The 18,711-nt window shown below is 39.1% G+C and overlaps 1 long non-coding RNA gene across 1 annotated transcript in view; it reads right to left on the bottom strand.

Annotated features, from left to right (window-relative positions):
- Positions 1-15,205, bottom strand: part of LOC145687785 (uncharacterized) — a 97,529-nt gene extending 82,324 nt beyond the window's left edge. Inside the window, exon 1 of the long non-coding RNA XR_014131763.1 lies at positions 14,721-15,205. This is a non-coding gene — a long non-coding RNA (uncharacterized LOC145687785). The remainder of the gene's footprint in view (positions 1-14,720) is intronic.
- Positions 15,206-18,711: the final 3,506 nt, after the last annotated feature.

The raw sequence follows: 18,711 nt of genomic DNA, 5'->3' as shown, positions 1-18,711 counted from the left end.
GCTAGACTAGAAAACATATAAACCATAAAATTACATAATTTTCTCAATTTTCCTGATAAGTTTTTTGTCCCGTGGACTAAAGAAGACAAAAGATAAATGCAAGTGAATTATTATGTGGAATTTGGTGGAATGAGAATGCGGAAGTACCCCGTGAAACTCACGGACACAATGTTGTCCGCCACAAACTCACTTCACCGAGAAGCGGGCCAGTATCCCTTGCACCAGAGGTGAGATTTCTGTCACTGAGCCACCGCGCTTCCTTGATTGGTTGAGAATCTATCATATTTTCAAATTTACTGCAGTCATTCTTAATTTTGTAATACTGGAGGGGGTCCCTAAATATGTATATGTAATTATCCAAAATTATGATTAAAATGAACAAAAATTTCAAAATCTGAGTGTAAAAATGTCCCGACAATGTCGCCCTGACATGGTAGGTAGATACTTTATTCTCTTGATCTAATACATTGTTATATATCTTTGTAACCGTTAATCGTTATTAAGAACCTTCCATTTATTAGTTAATTTGAAGTGCAACGTCCCGTTTTAGCACTGAGGCTACAGGGGATGCAGACCTCCAGAATGAAATGGGACCTGAACTACTTTAACGCGTTCAATGCTCTCCATTTGCGTAACTCGAGGGAGGTAAGCCTCCTAGATTATTGTGCCTCCCTTCTGGAGTTACTTGCTTGCCACTGTGGTGAAAATTTTGTCTCAATATCTTATGTAGAAGGAAATTATGATAGAAATGATAACCTCTGTCGGTTCCCCTCCCCCATGATTTTGAATCCGGCTCTTGCCTCAAAGTTCGTCTTTTTAAATCGTACTATTGGATTTTTGTATGCTGAATCAACACAAGCTACTGTAGCCCTATGTACTATTATTACATACTATTAATACTAAAAAGAAACTACACAATGAAATCGCTTTTTTATAATTTCATTTAACATTGCATTTATTTATTACTTTTATGTAAAACTTACCGTATTTTACGTTTATTTTGCCCTGTCGCCTGCAAGCTAAAATCCATGCTGGAGACATTCCCCCTCTTTTTGAGGAAATCTCGTTGTCTTAGTATTTTATATTAGTTCCCTTAGTTTTTTCTGTAATAATTACTACAGCCGTACACTGCACAGTTAGGTATTTTCGATATCATTTAAAAGAACAAAGTAACAAAGAATTTCCACTTGTCACTTAAAGCCGAGCCTCTTCACGTTGTCTTTTGCAAACCATATGACGTCACAGCCACGACAGCGCTCCAGGCGACATGCGCATGCAACAACCTTGTAGTCTTTCCACCATGACCCTTCGTAACTAAAACAGCTTCAGCCAGATTTATTAAGATCTAGTTCTAAGCTAAAACATGTACAGTGCCGTATATGTAGTTTAGCATTCACAAGTCATTTGAAATAGTCTTGTATTCAATGGAATGGGAAAGGGGTTGGGGAGGGTGCCTCGACGACAAAGATATTTTGCACCCGTCACTGGTCGTGGAAGAAACAAAGTCACACGAACGACAAAAATACAGACTAGTCACTGAATGTGTGTAAAGGTCACACATTAAAACTATCACTCACTAGCACCAAAAACAAGACAGAAAAAGTACCATACAATGAATAAAACGACGAATAAATAACTGGCAAGAGTCAAGATAGTGCACACAGGTCGTAGGTCGCAAGCACTGGAACACAGAAGAAAGTCAAAGTGCCGTCAAAACATGCAAATGCTGCAAAAACTGGAACAGCTTCAACACAGTGGCTTCAACATCTCCGAGAGCAGTAGCGAAGTCAGCCGTCAGTCGAAACAAAATTCTGGCAGCAGCAAGAGGCACACATTCCACTAAGAGGTGACGAATACTCAGGGGCTGACCACAATGACGACACACAGGCAGAGGCGTACGTGCATGTGTGAGATGACTATGTACAATCCGAAGGCGGGCCAAAGTCCGCTCTTCCAGGCGAGATGATCCGGAACTCGTCGACCAGACTCCAAGACGGGGCTTCACTGCATGCAGCTTATTGTGAATCTGTTCATGCCAGGAGGACTGCCAGCGCTGACGGAGAACGTGAGCAAACACCGAGCAGACATCAGAGCTAGGAACAGGAAGAAGACAGCGTCGACCAGCAACAGCAGCCTCCTTCGCAGCAGCATCAGCAAACTCATTGCCAGGGATGCCAACATAGCCAGGCACCCAACCGAACGTGACATCATAGCCCTCAGCAAGTAGTGCATGACAAGTAAGAAGGACGTGCTGGACCAGCGGATGCGTAGAAGTGACATCGGTTAGGCTATGTAAGGCGCTGCTGGAATCAGAGCAGATTACAACACGGCGAAAATGACAACCGCGGATATGATGGATACTCTCCAAGATGGCAACCAGCTCTGCAGTGAAGACTGTGCAGAATGGATGAAGCTGGAACCTGAAACGGTGGGTATCCAGGACAAAAGCATTGCCTACAGCATCAGCCTGCTTGGAGCCATCAGTGAAGATAAGACAGTGGTTTCGATAAGACAAAAACTCAAAAACTGTTGCCGAAACTCCAAATCGGTAGTAGTCGCCTTCGTGAACCGCAACAAGTGGAAGTTGACCACAGGCTTCAAAAGTTGCCAAGGTGGAAGAGGCAGGAAACCCAGCAGAGAAAGCGCAGGGAGATCGACATCAAGGTCAGGTAAAAGCTCAAGGGCATGAATGTCAAAAGATCGGGTGCAAGTGGGTCGGGCTTGATAGCGTTGAAGACGAGCACCAGCATCCTGTGTGAAACTAGACGTGTGGTCGTTGGAAGCTCTCAGGTGAAACAAGTAGCTCAGCTGCAACAACTGGCGACGATGGTCCAAAGATGGTTCGTTGGCTTCGACGTATAAGCTGAGGATCGGACTTGTGCGATAAGCACCTATCGCAATGCGAAGACCCAGATGGTGAACAGTGTCCAGGTGACGAAGGACAGACAAACGGGCAGAGCCATACGCCACACAACCATAGTCCATCTTAGAGCGAATGAGTCTCCGATACAGTCGAAGCAGCACAACACGGTCAGCACCCCAAGTGGTATGGGAAACCAGGCGCAGCAAATTCATCACACGGAGACAACTATACTTCAGCTGGCGAATATGGGCAGTTCAAACAAGGCGGCGATCAAACTCAAGGCCCAGAAAACGAACACTCTTCTCATAAGACAGCCGAATAGGGCACAAATAAAGATCCGGTTTAAAAGCACAGTTCTTAAGACGAGAGAAGTGTACACATTTTGTCTTCAGTGAGGAGAACTGAAAGCCTGTGTGGGAAGACCAATGGTGAAGGCGGTTAAGCGTCAGTTGTAGCTGGCGAAAAAATGGTGCGAAGGTCGTGTGACTGACAGTAGATGGTGAAGTCGTCCACATACAGCAGCCCATGCACAAAAGATGAAAGTTTGGCCATGACACTGTTAACAGCCACAGCAAATACAGTCACACTGAGCACACTGCCTTGCGGGACACCAGTGGCCTGAGAAAAAGACCGAGACAGTGTGGATCCAAGCTTCACTCTAAAGGAGCGCTCGCGGATGAAATGCTGGAGAAAAAATCCCTCTTGTATTCAAGCAAAGTGACCTGATCTACTCCAATAATTCACAACAACTGTTTCTGTTTGGGCAAAAAGTCTAAAAATATCAACCCCACCGGCTAAAATGAGCTCGAATAAAAGCAAGCCACCTATACTCATGTTCAATAGAACAAGCTAGCAATCATGTTTACACCATGCGAGCGGAAACAATATTAGCAAGTCTAACCATAGTAACTTTATTGGTCAACAGCAATTTGCGAATTATCTGGGAATTATGGGGAAACCCCCCTTTAAAACTAGATACATCATGTAATTTTTTTATTTTTTTTTCGTTTTATTTTCTCCTGGAGTAAAAACTGGAATTAGAAAAGAAGGTTTACATGGATTATGATGCCAAATAATGGAATTCAATGAATAATAAACACTTTTTCCTCCTACCAGTATGTTTGAGGAGGAGTCGGGGAGAAATCTTAGTTTTCTTTCCTAAAAGGAAATTTGCAATAACAACAATACTAATAATGCATAAAAGAATAAAAATCAAGTATACAAATAACTGGAATTCAAGTAGAGATATTAACTAACAAAAGTTTCTCTTTTGTTTCATGTGTCTGTGGCTATTGCGAGTCATTATTTTTACGTTTTTTTCAACCCTACGAAATCGGTTTAAATGGCTTCGTAGTTCACGAGGTGCTGGAATTTAAAGCCTGTGTAATTTCGACTTTGGTATCATTATATTACTACAAGTATCTGTATTAGAATCATTGTTCATTGCAGAGTTAAACAGAGTCCTAAAACCTAATACATTACAATTCAAAATAATACCTATTGTTTTTGAAGTACATGATGTCACCTTCATTACTCTACTTTTGTTGAGGTGGGCGAGGCCATCCATCCATCGTGTGGGCGGTCGCTCACCCTTCATGCCGTCCCTGGGGAGGAATATTACGTTACAACATACAGCGGTTGGACAAAAAATCTGAAACGTTTGCAAAAGTGTGAAAATCATACCTAGTATGGTGTGGGGCCTCCTCTTGTGTTCGAAACAGCTTGGATCGACGTAGAATGGACGTATACAGCTCCTGAATCATGGTGTGTGGAATTTTGTACCATTGTTCCTTGAAAACATGCTCCAGTTCCTTAAGGGATGCTGGTGGAGGGTAATGAGACTAAACACGCCTTTCTAACTCAGACCACAATGGCTCAATGGTGTTCAGATCTGGTGATTGTTGGACCCAGGGGAGGTGTGATAGCTCCTGGTCATGCTCCTCAAACCATGATTTCACCATTTTTGCAGCGTGAGAGGGTGACAAATCATCTTGGTAGATGCCATCACCAACAGGAATCAATACTTGGCCATGGATAGAACCTAGTCTCCTAAAATGGCCTCATTCGCCTTAGCATTAATCATTCCATGCAGGGCTATGATGGGACCTGCAGAAAACCACGATGTCAGTCCTCTTACTATAACAGAACTACCCCCATGCTTTACAGTTGGAAGCAGACAGTCTGTATCATAGGTCTGCGACGGTGTTCTCCATACGTAAACACGATCGGTTGTTGGAATCCAGGTGAAGGTCGATTCATGGGACCACATTACGCGTTTCCATTACTCATGAGTCTACGCCTTGTGGTCCTTGCACCAGTGGATACGCTTCTTCGCATTTACTGCTGTGACCAGGGGTTTGGCGATAGCGGCCCTGCTATGAATTTTCATTTTATGAAGTTCCCGTCGCACTGTTTTCAATGAAACCGGATTTTGTAGGCCGGAATTGAGTTCAGACGTAATTTTCATTGCAGTGGTCTTCTTTTTAGCTGCTACAATCCGTTTTAATGCCCTCCGGTCCCTATGTGACAGGATTATCTTTCGATCACTGTTGTGATTTGCAGTCGTCGTTTGCCCATAAATTGTGTATGCCCTCGTGAAATTGGACACAGTGCCTTTAGATACCCCCACATTGTTCGTCATTGTTGCCACTGAAGCTCCAACCAGACGGACACCAACGATCATGCCTCTTTGGAAGTGTCAGGTCGCCCATTTTGTCGCACCACTTTCACACCACGATATTCACAGGTGAACTGGTTACGGTTGACGGAAGAGGAAGGTCCACAAAATACATTGAAAACAAAAAAACGGTCGGCAACCGCAACACGTGTTGTACAGTGGAGGGCCAAACTTACGTGCCCTGTATGAAGTATTTTTAGATTTTTTTGTCTATCCCGTGTATTTTGTAATGTAAAAACTACCAAAAAAATACCTGACAATAGTTTGAACCGAATCATTTGTTTGGAAACGGTTAAGTAAGTGAAAAATTCGGGCAACATTTTCCATCATCCCAACATTTCCAAAGACACACTTTTCCGGACAAAAAAGTTTGCCCCAGGGTCCCAGACGGTGTCCAACTCAAACTTTTTCAAGTGGCAACGAGGGTTAAGTGGCACATCGCTTGAAAGCTGTTGTAGAATGAAAGAAAATGGAGCAAGTCTTGACTTTCTACAACAATCCTGTGCAAAATGGCAAATAAAATGTGGCTTTATTTACAAAGTACAACGGTTTAAGTTAAAACGTATTGTACCAGGGTCCCACATGGTCACAGGTGGGGTCCAACTAAAAATTTCCAAATGGCAAGGAGGGTTAAGTGGCACATCATTTGAAAGCTGTTGTCAGATGAAATAAGACAGAGCTAGTGTCGACTTTCTACGACAACCCTGTTCAAAATTGCAGTGGGTCAAAATGTAAACAAAAGTTTAATTGAAAATCTATAGCCATCTTGAATCCAAGATGGCTGCTAAAAACCTATATCGAAAGGATAGGCATACCAAACTACTGAAGCTAGGGAAACCAAATTTGGCACTAATGTTTATTAGTAGGTGACGAAAATATGCGAAATGTTCAAAAACGCGACACCTTGAGTTCAAAATGCCGCACTATGTATCGAACGCATGTCCAGTTCAAACCACTGGTGTTGCAGAAGCGAAATGTGGTATTTACGTTTACGGTTAATAGTAGATATCCACAAAATATCTGTGATCCAATATGACTGCCAGTGTGAAAAGTGAGTTTATATATAAATATGCTATCTCTTGGAATACAGTGACCAAACCGACAAAGTTTGACGGAGCTCGATGTACTAAAATGACTTACACGTGCACCAATCATGGAAATGAATGTTTATTTTTTGTATATTTGGTATTGAAATATTGCGATCAAACCAACAAATGTTATACAAATGTAACGATCACGAATACGTTACAATAGAGCCACCAACCTGACTGGTGCAGCAAGTCCTTTACGTATGAACTACGTATGACAAAATTAGAAAAAAAAAAACGAAGGTATTCAACTTTTGTTTAGCAGTATGAGTAGCAAGTTAGAGTTGTGTGTTCATCGCATATTCGTTATATTCACGTAAATGATGTCGAGAGAACCGTAACGAACGTGCATTAGTAACAAAACATATATGTGTTTGTACCGAATGAAATAATAGTTGAAGTGAATCGAAATTCAATTGCTCTTTAGTCTTCCTATTGTTTCTAAATACATAATAGATAAAATAGATATTTAGGTTTGTACTGTTATGAATGACAGGTTTTAAGCGGCCATTTTGGATTCAAGGTGGCCATAGATTTTCAATTAAGCTTTTATTTACATTTTGACCCGCTGCAATTTTGGACAGGATTGTCGTATAAAGTCGAGACTTGCTCCATCTTCCAATTTACAACAGCTTTCAAACAATGTGCTATTCAACCCCCCTTGTCATTCGAAAATTTTGATTGAACACTGTTTGGGACCCTGGGGCGAACATTTTTATCTGAACATGTGCGTCCTTGAAAATGATGCGATGCGTGTTGGCCGAATTTTCTACTTACTCAACCGTTTCCGAACAAATGACTAGGTTCAAACTATTCTACCAGCTTTGAAGCTTTTACATTAGAAAATGTGTTGTAACTCACGACATTCCGCCTGGTGGCACGTATAACTTTGGGATTCGTCTAGTTATAACATAGCAAATGCAAACACAATTGTCTCGTTCGGATCTCAGGGGAGCCACTGCGTGACCCTCCATTGTAAGTCGTAACAATCACGGCCACAAAAGGTTAAAAGTAGAACTGGGAGCATAATATGAAGCACCATTGATTATGTAAAGGCATACAATAAATATTTATCATGATTTTAAACGTTAAGAAAAAAGTAAAATAATGCTGAAAAAAACTAATTTACGAAAACTAATTTTATCCACTAAAAATTAGTAACGATAAACAAATGAAAGAAACTAAATTAGAAAATTTTGTTCAAACAGTTTTTAATTTGACCAATGTTGCTATTGATTAAGAAATGACATATCTTGTGTCATATTTATCTAGGAATTGTATATAAGAAACGGTTTCAACTATATTTTATCTTTACTGTCAGAGCGTTACTGCAGGATAATGGAAACGTGGAAATATTTCATGTATAATGGTAGACCCTGCCTGCAGTTATATCAAAAGGGAAATTCCTATAAATTTAAGTGAGCAAAAGTTTTGTTTTTACTTTCATGTTCTACGCAGCAGGACAACGAGACCTAGTCCATCCATATATATTATATATATATATAAAGTTCTGCATTTTATATTAATATTTCTTAACCATTCCATGGTCTCGATTCTATGAAATGAAATCTGAGTTTTGCGTCCACGTTAATGCCGGGTAGGCTAAAGGAGACGGTGATGAGAAATGAATGAAGTGTGGAATAAAGAAAGGAGGAGGAGACGGGAGAACCCCGAGAAAACTAACGATCACGGTGTTTGTCCACCACAAATTTCATTTGGCGGGGGCAGGGTTTGAACCCGGGACACCATGTAACAGAGGTGAACGCACTGAGCCACCGCGGTCCCCTAGAACGAAAGCTAGTATGCTATAATTAAAGGGATGGTAAAGATGATGGTCGAATGAGAGTTGACCTGCTACTGAAAGTACAATATCGTGGCCACAGATATTTCTTTTCATTGGCATCATTTGTTTTGTTGTGTGGTATTGATACCATTGTAGAATAGAAAATGAAATGAAATATGTGAGTTTTACGTCCCACGGTTATGCCGGTTAGGCTAAAGGAGACGGTGATGATAAGTAGTGAATGAAATGGTGGAATGATGAAAGTGGGAGGAAACGGGAGAACCCCGAGAAAACCCACGCACACGGTGTTTGTCCACCACAAAGTTCACTTGGCGGGGGCTGGGATCGAACCCGGGACCCCAAGCACCAGAGGTGAACGTTCTACCACTGAGCCACCGAGGCCCCCATTGTAGAATAGAATAGAATACTTTACTAGTCATTAGACAACATAGTTGCAATAGACTTCGTCCAGAATAGTATTTAAATTGTAAAAATTATTGAAATGTAACAAAAAATAAACTATGACTATAACTAACTGAAAGTTAGTAGCTAATTGAAACTATTACTTACAGTTAAACTGTAGGCAACACAATTTGCAATTTATACTTCATATTTACATTGATGGCACTGACACATGATAAACAAAAATCCCATTATTACCAGTATTAGGATTAAGGCTTCTGTTGAGTTACATCTTTTAAATTTGGGTGAAGTTCCATAGTAGCAAAAGCAATAGTAACAGTAGCGATAGTAGTAAAAGCAACAACTTCATAGAGTAATTAAGGGGACGATAAAGATGATGATCGCATGAGTTCTGGTCCGCTGTTTAACGTGCAAAAGCCTGGCGACATTTTTTTTTTTTTTTTTTTTTGTTAATTGGCAATGTTTCAAATGTTTCATTTATGTTGTGAAGTATCAATACGACTATAGTTCACAGTACCAAACATTGTATAGTAATTGACGGGATGGTAAGGATAGCGGCAGTTCTGACCCGCTATGAACGTTCAAGAGTCTAGCCACAAAAGTTCCTGTAAATTGGCAGCATTCGTTTTATGTTCTGCAGCAGAGATGGCATGGGTGAATGAAAACCTGACCCACTTATATGCCATGAACGACTGTGAAACATCAAAACCCATCGTTGTCAACTCTGGCCCACGAAGCACGCCTTCCTCTCCACTGACTAGAGAGTTTACACTTGTAATAAAACAAAGCTGTGAAATTGTCGCTAATTGGAGTTTGTTTCTATCGCTCAATCATTCAAGCACCGCTCTGTTTCAATAACAGTGGATCTGACATTTACGATATTAAATGGTCAAGTGTTTGTCATGGGCCATGTTACGATGAATTTCAATAATTATTTCATTGTTAAATTTCAGTTTTTTTTTTTTTTTTTGAAAATAAAATGAAATTTGGAAGTCTCAAATCAAGGTAAAATAGACTTACGTAAAGGGAAAAAAGTATAAAATTTTCCGTAAAATTTAGCATACCGTATAAACTTAAAATTTCCATGTAATGAAGAATACAGTACAAGTTTTGTCTGTGTATGTATATTTCACGCTCCATACAATAAACGCAAGTTTCACCAATTATTATAATAGAAAGCAGTCGATATAAAATGCGAAGCAATGTAGTTTGTTTCTCAATTAATAATTGATTCTCTACTAATGTCGATAGTTTTCGACCTTTTATTTTTCAAGTGAAACCACTACCAATTTTCTATATATAAAGTCCCCCCTCCCATAAAATAGAATTTTAAAAATTGATAGGTTACGTTCTGTTTATTTTTAATAAAGAGTTATTATTTTCAATTTAAGGTCCGTAAGTTGAACGGCTCGTGACATACTAAACTTTTCGAAAAAAATGAAAATAAAGAAAAGCAATATAACGTAATAGTTGTATTGAGGCCTAACTATATACCAAAAGTAATTTCATTTAGCTTTGCAATTTGGCCGTGATGACCATGCACACATAGTTATTCAATTTATATATGCCAATTCATATATTCAATTTATATATGCCAATTCATATATTACAAGTAATTCAAACATATTTTTTTTCTAGTAGTTAGCTCCTAAAAAAAAAAAAACGCACTGAAGATGCTGTTTGCTATACAATGAGCAGACTGGGTCGGTGGATCATGGTTGGTCGGTGAACCAGAATAGGTCAAAGGTGGGTGGTAGGTCGCAGTGCCTCACATCCTGCGGACCACGACTTACTGACCCACTCCATCTCTGTTCTGTGGTACTTATAGCCATTATATTTAACAGCACCAAACTTCGTACAGTAATTCAAGGGATAGTGAAGATGAACACAAGTCTTGACCCAATAGTGAACGTTCAAGACCCTCGCCACAAAAGTTTGTGTTATTCGGCACCATTTGTTGTTTTGTTTTGTTTTATGTTTTGTGGTAGAGATGCCAGTATAAACAACGGCAGGAGGGATAACTGTTCCTCCCTGATCCCCCTGAATCTCACCCTTTAACTGACTTATTTTTAGTTAAAGAATGGTATGTTTACTTTAACAATCGTAAAACACTTTTACGTCTGTTACTTCCGATGCGAGAAATGGGATTTAGGCGCTCTATTTCAAATAATGCAAGAACTGTACATTTTCATGAACTGAAGTCTGCTGACATCAGAGATCATATGGAATGATCGAAAGATCTTCCCTATCTTTCCTTTCCTATCTCAATCTGTGCTAGTGTTACCTACAGTACTAATATATAATATAGGACGAGAGTATAGTACCGTACTAAAATACAAACCTTTCTCCAACAGTTGACAATTTCATGTTCTGCCAAACAGCGTTAAGAAATACAGGGGTTATTGACTATTTGGTATTTTATCTTAGATGTTACATATTTAATATTTATATAGAATGGGTTTGCGTCATTTATACGTATACTGAGAGATCGGATTTCGTGTGCACGTGCACAGAAAGAAAAGCAAATAATTGGGTGAAGTAATTTCTACATTTTGTGACTGAAATTTTGGGAGTTTATCCGGGGGGAAATGAATTTTCTTCGGGGGCATCCCCCTGGCTACCCGTGAATTCATCCCTGCATCTAACATGGTACAAAAACAGCTCAACGCATTAGTAATTTTAAATTGTGTTCAACAACTTTTTGCAAGACTTTATTTTGATATTATTGGAGACGTACTTATAATGCGCAGCGAAATCCGCATGCAAACTTTTGCTATGAAAAAGTAGTTGTTCTTCGTTTGCTACCTGCGAACCTTAACCCAGATGGAAGAAAGTCAACTAAATACAAGTTTACATTAGCATCATATTCCGATTTAGTGAGAAATTTAAAATTTGGTAGTCATATCTTAATCTTACATCTATTTCACAAGCGAATATAGGCGAAGTAAGTCTTATTGTATCAAATGTTGGGAAATATTTATACACTGAAACCTCTCTTAACGAATATCACCATAATTCGACCAAACTATGTTTGTCCCTCCCAGGAGGGGTAAAAGTGGATCTGAAAATGTAGGGGGACGGTAGGTAGCGGAATGACGTCATGCCGTTCTCCCTGCCTATCATTGCCCGATGTATTTTTTTCAAGGAACTGGGGTACGCCGTACATACTTTTTCGAGGTAACAGTACAGCGTCTCCCAGCGTTCCCCCTCACTTTTACCCCTGCCTCCTATTAAAAATGTGTGTGCTGTTATGGGAGAAAACACTGCCTTTTAGGGACAAATAGTCCTTTCCCACCGATATCCGTTATTGAGAGGTTTTATTGTATTCAGAGAAATCAACTACCGCTATTGAGCGGTAAGAGGCTAAACAGTTTACTGGTTATACTAGTGAATTCTTATCCAGTGTAATTTCTGAATTATTGCAATTATATTGTTGAGTTGATTATCATTTAGCATATCTTTTGAGCAGCGATGCTATATGAGACGTAAAGCTACATTTTAATCCGACCCACTAGTGTTCAATGCTCTCCTACCGGGAATCAAACCCGGGACTCTATGCACCAACCACTAGACCAACGGAGAGGGCTGCAACTGCATTGTGTCAAGCTGTCAGTATCAGTAGTTAATTATTGACGCATAGAAACGCGGAACGTAAATACGGAGAAAACAAATTGAAACTGTTAACCAGAACGGGGGGGGGTATTAGGCTGTAGCATGTCTAAATCCACTACTGATTAAAGTCGTTTTTTTACCAACTAGCCCTACATCCCTTGTTCCTGATTACAGACAAGTCCCCCCCCCCATATTTTCTTCGTGTCGGCGCCTATGACTTCAGTAACATACATTCCTGCTTCAATGTGTGAACAATGATGCAGGTAGAAAGTAAATAATACTTTCACTTTTTTCCTCACATTTGAAATAACAGTAATTGAAAATACTGTTCTTCCACTATTATAACGAAACCATTGAAGCTAGAATGATTACATTTCTACCCTATCTGTACGTAGGCACTATGCCTTCGAATATGTATAAATAATATTTTTATTTCTATTAAAAGAAATGAAGAAATCTTAACTCGTACCAGAAAGTAGAAATTTTGCTCAACGTAGGACACGAATCACAGACTGCAACAGGAGACCAAACCCTGATCTCCCATGCCAGAGGCGAGTACAGTAACCGCTTAATCGTAAGATCGTTGACACAGGAAGAAAGCAAATTCTAATACTTTTACTTTTAGCTCATATTTGAAATTACCGTTATTGCAAAGAACGCTTTTAACAAAACCATTGAAACTACGAGACTGAAATTTCTACCCAAACTGTACCGGTACCTAATTCGTATGCATGGGAATAAAAATAAAACAATTTTACTTTTCTTTTATTTTTATGAAAAAAGGAAACTTCTTACTTTGACTACAATATTCACTAGAAACTGTTCATCTGACCCGGTTCCCGGAGCAGTCTAGGAATCGTTTAAAAAGAACGATCCAATGTATCAGAGCAGTCTAAGAATTCGTTCCTTTTACGAGGAACTCACTCCCACACTAACTACTTCGAGGAATAAAAACATCGTCGGCAAATATGTCCTAAAGTTCAACAGGAACCGGTTCAGTTGAATGAGTCGTTAAACAACCGTAATTTAGAGCTTCCGCAAAATGCGCATCAGAAAACCACTGATAAACCTAACCTAATCCAATACAAATATTGCAAACTGAGTTCCTTCGTGGCTAAGCGGTTAGCGTACGCGCCTTTGGCGTGGGAGACCTGGGTTTGATTCGCGGCGGGAGCTCGTGGGTTCGGATTCCACGTCAATCAGTAAATCCCATCTCATATAGCCTCGCTGCTGACAGGGGCTTTATACTCAAACCAACCAAATATTCCAAACTATCCATAATCTACAAATACAATATTTAATTCTCAACTAAAATTTAAAAAATAACATTAATAAAATGTACAAATAGGGGACTACTTTTGAAACTACATGGGGCTACCGTCCGCGAGCCTTCAAAAAAAAAAAAAAAACGGTTAAAATAGAACCTATCAAAACATTTCCTGGTCACCTATTAAACCACTTGATTCTGTAACTAGGGTTTCTAACCAAACCTCCCGACTAAACGTTGGCCAAAAGCAGTTTCAGGACGTAACGTCGTCGACACAGCAGAACACTCGTGAATAACAAACTCGTAATTACGAACCCCACATACGAAAATATAGAACACCAACAGTTGCACAATACTAAAGTTCACATTACTGAAAAATGTTCCTTTCCACATAGATGTAAAACAAAATTAAATTTTTGAGTTTTACGTCACACAATTATGCGGGAGAGGCTAAAGTAGACTGTGATGGTGAGCAATGAATGAAATGGTGGAATGAAGAAAGTGGGAGGAAACGAAAGAACCCGAGGAAACCCACGCACACGATATTTGTCAACCACAAGGTTCACTTGGCGGGAGCAGGGTTATAACCCGAGACCCTATGCACCAAAGCTGAACGCCCTACCACTGAGTAACAGACCGAAATATAATGGCAAAAACTACTACTTGCAATCAACACATGAGCGAAAGGAAGTGTTTCCCGTAATCGGCTAGCTCTGACGTATTTTATAGTGCAATTTAGGAAAAGATAAGTGAAAATTTCTATTTCTATTATAACGAACAAGAAAAAAATAATAAATGTCGACTCTTACCATAATGAAAGTAACTTCAGCCTAAGACCACATCCATCTCAGGTTTTCTCTTATTCAAATTTACTATACAATGCCACAAATCAATAACAATTAATGTCCGAATGTAATACAAACTTATTAAAAGAAACAACGAAAAAACAACAATTCAAACTCTTAGCATCAAATTCATTAAACGGTATTTTAATATCATTTACTAACCCTACAGTCGCCATAAAACAGAAATTGAAGTAAGCGCTTCCACAAACTTGACAACCAGCGCATAAGCCTAACACACTGACACACACCAGCTACAAGCAGAAACAGCTGACATCACAGTAGCCAAGTACCAAATGACTGTACATGATAGACAGAGGCACCTAATGGAGAAAAATGTAAATTACAACCAACACCCCTCACAACAGACATCGCACCAAAGCCACAAACAGTTTTAAGAAGGGATTGAACATACAAGACCGGTTGCACTCACTGTTCTAGTTAAAGTAAATCTTACTAAAAAAAGTTTAAAATGTATCGAAAGGTTTAAGGTGAACGCAGGTGGTTGAATCGAACACGGAACCTCGTATTGAAAAATAGCGCTTCATAGGCATCAGCAACGCTGATCTTAGCTTAAGTATTTAGAAGGGCACGGGAGAATCCTGTAAAATGAAATAAATATTGATGTGGATAAGAAGAGCGCCGATCCTGGAGTGCCGGGGTCCCGAGTCCCCCAAAGCTCTTGTGGGCCCCCATGTATTTTTTATGAATATGTATTTTTATTGTTATATGTATTTTGTTGTTATATGCATTGTTGTATGCATTTTTTTATGAATGGGCCCCCAAAGTTACAAAAAAATCGGCGCCGTTGGTGGATACTGGTGTGAACGAATATCAAAACTAGGACCTCTCTCAAGAAATGCGCGCGCTCAACCAATGAGCTAAGTGAATGATGGTAGAATTGGTGGAATGAGAATGTTGGTGTAGGGGAGAGACGGGTAGCCCCGGTCAGTTCGATATAGCGTGAAAAACTTGTAAATATAAGCAGATGATGGCGCCTTACTGGCAGCTGTCAGATAAAGTAATTTTGGGAGCGACGCCATTGTAGGAGTGATAGGTATTAAATGAAGGCGTGCTTTTTTTCGATGTGTTTGATGTAATATTAGGTAAAATATTCGATACTGTAAATATTATTCCATTTGATATTTTTTATTAAGTGACTTCTTAGGTAGACACTATGCTTCTATACTTCTAAAGCAATCTATAAATCAATGCATTCATTTGTTTGTATGTTGGTGTTGACCGTGTTTTACTCAAAACATACGTTTTGGGTAGCCCAGGTCAAACGGATGGGGTAATGGCAGTCGGTGACCGGGGCTTCCTGACATTAAAATAACGATAATAAATAAGTCTTTTCAGTCCACCTCCAAACAAAGCTCTTCAAGTGTAACCTAACTCAGAGGCCAGGGATGGTGAAGTTGAACAAGGAACTTCCACTGGGTCCAGACGTATATATTCATTTGATGATTTTTTCCAATACCAATAGATTTATATTTTAAATATATTAAGGTGTTGACGAATAATATATATAACTTCAATGAATAAGTAGGTTTTAAAAAAAATCTTTACACGAAACTGTCGTTTATTATCTGTCCCTGTAGATATCCAACTATTCTAAAGTTAATGAACAAATTTGAAATCTTAATGAAGGTTTTTTTTTTTCATATGTAAAGCATGGGGAAATCCCCGACTGCCATTACCCAACTGTGTGAGAAATAACGGTCAATTGAGTATGTTCATATTTTCGTTTTTAGCTTGGCAATAAAATAAAAAATGTATTTTGAAATTGGTCACAATAAACTAGACAGAATTACCTATAGGATCGATTTATCGCGGAAACCTTTAATGCTTAACGATTTTTTCTTAGGTGACCGCCATTCCTTCATTCTCCCCTATTGTTGTTCACCAGAGAGTCACATGGCAGGGGATTGATCATGAGACCTTTGGGGTGGATACGAGCATTGTTGCATTGTATTCAGTAAATGGAGAGGGAATTGGTAGAACAGGAATGTGGAAAAATGTACTGACACAATTGAAAACATGATATATCATTTGTAACCTAGGTATTTCATGAAAAATACTGCAAATTGTAAAGTTTGTGCCAATTTTAAGGTATTCTGAAAATTTTCTGTCTAATATCTAGAAGCAACAACATTTCCACTCAAGTATGATTATTAAAAAATTAAAAAAAAAAGTAGTTCTACAGAATTTGTATTTTCTTCATTTTTCCTTTGCAGGAAAGTAATAGATGAAAGAGCATAGTAAAATAAAGAACATTTGTATTTACGTTATTAAAGAAAGTTAAATAAAACATTATGCTCTTTACCGAAAAGTTGGAATTTTGCTTAATGGTGGGAAACAATTCACATGGGCTACAAGCTGGAAGTAGTAGTGACCCGCGTTGGCCCGAATGACTCATCCTCACTCTCTTTTAAGACCGGGATTTTTAAACTTCGTTCCCTTTTACGGCTAAGATGAAAAGGTCAATGACCTTGGCCCGGGGTCAATGACCTAGGGGTACCTAGGACCACCCCCTCTAAATTTTGGCAGGGGTACAATGGCCCACCCCCTAAATTTTGGCAGGGGTACATAGGACCACCCCCCTTAAATTTTGGAAATTGCCAAATCTAAAAATTTGGTATGGTAGGGTAGGACCATAGTATGTACATCTATCCGTATTGGGGGTCTATGTCGTTCCCTTTCATGGGTAAAAAATTGCCAAAAATTCAAATTTCGGGGGTTTTTGACCTAATTTATCCCCTTTGATGAGGTGTTATTACCTTATATAGTTATATAGGCGTATACAGGGGTCCATTCCCTTTCATAAGACATGGGTATATTGGTGCACCCCTTGAAAAATTTGGGAGGGGTACCTTGGCCCACCCCTTAAATTTTGGAAATTGACCAATTTCAACATTGGGTATTATAGTACAGGACCCTAATATGTATCATGATAAATTTGGGTGGTCCACCTCGTTCCCTTCTAGGGGTACAAAATTGCCAAAATATAAACGTAAGCAATACGTAGTACCACGTGTTTGGTTTTTGGTCGATTTTATCCCCTTTGATGAGGTGTTATTATCCTATATAGTTATATGGTTATGTATAGGGGTCCATTACCTTTCATAAGATATGGGTATATTTGTGCACTCCTTTAAACATTTGGGAGGGGTACTTTTGCCCACCCCTTAAATTTTGGAAATTGCTCATTTTACATATTTGGTATTATACTACAGGACCCTAATATGTATTATGATACATTTGGATGGTCCACTTCGTTCCCTTCTAGGGGTATCAAATTACCAAAATATAAAACGTAAGCAATACGTAGTACCACGTGTTTGGTTTCGACATAAGTTATCCCCTTGGATGAGGTCCTATTACCTTATATGGTTATATGGTCATGTATAGTGGTCCATTATCTATCATAAGACATGGGTACATTTGTGCACCCCTTTAAATTTTTGGGAAGGGTACCTTGGCCCACCCCTTAAATTTTGGAAATTGCCCAATTTAAACATTAGGTATTATACTACAGGACCCTAATATGTATCATGATAAATTTGGGTGGTCCACCTCGTTCCCTTCTAGGGGTACAAAATTGCCAAAAATATAAACGTAAGCAATACGTAGTACCACGTGTTTGGTTTTTGGTCGATTTTATCGCCTTTGATGAGGTGTTATTATCCTATATAGTTATATGGTCATGTATAGGGGTCCATTACCTTTCATAAGATATGGGTATATTTGTGCACTCCTTTAAAAATTTGGGAGGGGTACCTTGGCCCACCCCTTAAATTTTGGAAATTGCCCAATTTAAACATTTGGTATTATAGTACCGGACCCTAAATTGTATTATGATAAATTTGGGTGGTCCACCTCGTTCCCTTTTAGGGGTACAAAATTGCCAAAATATAAACGTAAGCAATACGTTGTACCACGTGTTTGGTTTTGACCTAAGTTATCCCCTTGGATGAGATCCTATTACCTTATATGGTTATATGTATAGGGGTCTATTCCCTATCATAAGACATAGGTACATTTGTGCACTCCTTTAAAAATTTGGGAGGGGTACCTTGGCCCACCCCTTCAATTTGGAAATTGCTCATTTTATATATTTGGTATTATAGTACTGGACCCTAATATGTATCATGAT

The sequence above is a fragment of the Thermobia domestica genome, chromosome 6 (genome assembly GCF_964235325.1).
Source record: "Thermobia domestica chromosome 6, izTheDome1.hap1.1, whole genome shotgun sequence".
NCBI lineage: Eukaryota > Metazoa > Arthropoda > Insecta > Zygentoma > Lepismatidae > Thermobia > Thermobia domestica.
Note: the sequence above shows the minus strand (reverse complement) of the source record. Positions and strands in the feature narration are given on the sequence as shown.